General features: G+C 46.1%; 1 pseudogene; it reads left to right on the forward strand.

The window, feature by feature from the left end:
• The first annotated feature begins 1,009 nt into the window (after positions 1-1,009).
• LOC121103693 lies at positions 1,010-1,376 on the forward strand (annotated as a pseudogene).
• Positions 1,377-1,919: the final 543 nt, after the last annotated feature.

Below are 1,919 nucleotides of genomic sequence, written 5' to 3' on the forward strand. Positions count from 1 at the left end.
ATATTATGTGGGGGGTGGGGGAGGAGAGTGGGGTAGTGTGTTTGCCAAGTAGTGTCTACCTATATAAAAAGAATAATAACAAAGCTGTGTGATGAAATAGAACATGATGGGAAAGGGGAACTCCTTAGCTTGGGTGGTCATAGAGGACCTTTCTGGGGAGGTGATATTTGAGGAGAGACCTGAATGAAGTGAGGAAAGACAAATAATAAATAACAAAGAAATAAATAAGTTTTGATAATGATAAGTGCCATAATGAAGTGCCAAGGTGATATCACAGAGTAGCCATCAGTAAGGTGAGGGGAGGTACTATAGATGGGGTGGTTAGGGAAGGCCCCTGGGAAGGTGCCATTTGAGTTAAAACTGAAAGAGGCAAAGAAGAAGTCAGCCATGATAACAGCCAAGGGATGCCTATTCCACAGAGAGCACTGTCCAAAGAAGTGGGGAAGGAAGAGCTTGGAATACTCCAGGACCAGAAAGGGAACTGACAGAGCAGAGCCACTAGGAGGAAGGCAGTTTGGCACAAGGCGAGAGTGGCCAGATGGCCAGGAGCAGATCATGTGAGGCCCCGTAAACAATGGCAGAGAGCTGGGAGTATGCCAGTCTTTGCCTATTTGCCATCAATCTGTTTCTACCCTTTAGCATTTCCCAGGCTCCCTTGACAATGGAAGACTAGGAGACAGGAAGAAGAGAGAGGCCAGAGTACTTCTCCCTTCTTGGCTCTAGTTGCCATTTGATGACAATGGTGGCATCTCCTTTGTCCTTGCAGCTTCCCCCCAGACAGCCCCTTCCTCTGAGGTCACAGCTCCCATCAGGTGGACCCATCATGGTTGAGCAGCTTCCAAGTTCTGGGGATTGGGTGTCTCCAACCTCGAAGTAGAAGTGGTTTCCTGCTCTGGTTGCTTCCCATCCACTGTATCTATGCAACAAAATCTTGTATTAATATTCCTTGTTGGAAATATTAAATTTGTTCCTCTTTCCCAAGGAGCAGGTGGTAGCAACTTTTGCAGCCATGGCCAAGATTAAAGCTCAAGACCTTCCCAGCAAGAAGGGAGGGGAGGGGGCACTGCTTAAGCAGCTGAGAGACCTGAAGATGGAGCTGTTCCAGCTGTGTGTCCCTAAATGACAGACCAGGAAGCTTCCAAGCTCTCCAAGTTGTCTGCAAATTAATTGCCCATAATCTCACTGCCATTAACCAGACTCAGAAAGGGAACCTCAGGAAATTATACAAGGTAAGAAGTAACAAGCCCCTGGATTTGCAGGCCAAGAAGACACGTGCCAGGTGCTGGCAGCTGAACAAGGACAAAGAGAACCTGAGCAAGAAGCCGCAGTGGAAGTAGAGCCTGTTCCCATTATGGTAGTAGGCAGTAAAGGCCTGAGCATTGGTGTCAATAAAACAGAAACAAACTGGGGAAAAAAATACCTAAAGTTGTTTCACTGACTTATATAAGAAGCCACAAAGGTTTATTGAGCAGAGGAGTGGGAGGATCTTGAATTACCTTTTGGAGAGATTACTCTGGCTGCTGCAAAAACTGTTGCTAGGACAGGAAGATGTATAGAATCTTAAACCACCTAGAAAGTTCTTTCAATAGTCCCAGCAACAGGTGGTTGTGTCCAGGGCTTCAATGGCAGCAGTAAATAAAGAGTGAAATGGATAGAATCAAGCTCTGTGCTGGAAACAGATGCTAAAGAAAGTGGTGAAGGTTGGATGTCAGGGATAGGAAAAAAGAGAAGTACCAGTAATGACTCGTCTAGATTTTTGGCTTGACCAACTATGTGGCAAGTATAGAGATGGGAAGGTAAGGGCAGGGGAAGTTTGGGGGTCAAATGGCATGTCAAATTGTCTCCTGCTTCATGGAGCCTCCAGCAACTCTTCCAGTTGGAAGCAATTTATCCCTCCTTTGTAATCACAGCATAGTGGA

This window comes from Ursus maritimus, unplaced genomic scaffold (genome assembly GCF_017311325.1).
Source record: "Ursus maritimus isolate PB19 unplaced genomic scaffold, ASM1731132v1 scaffold_2, whole genome shotgun sequence".
Lineage (NCBI taxonomy): Eukaryota > Metazoa > Chordata > Mammalia > Carnivora > Ursidae > Ursus > Ursus maritimus.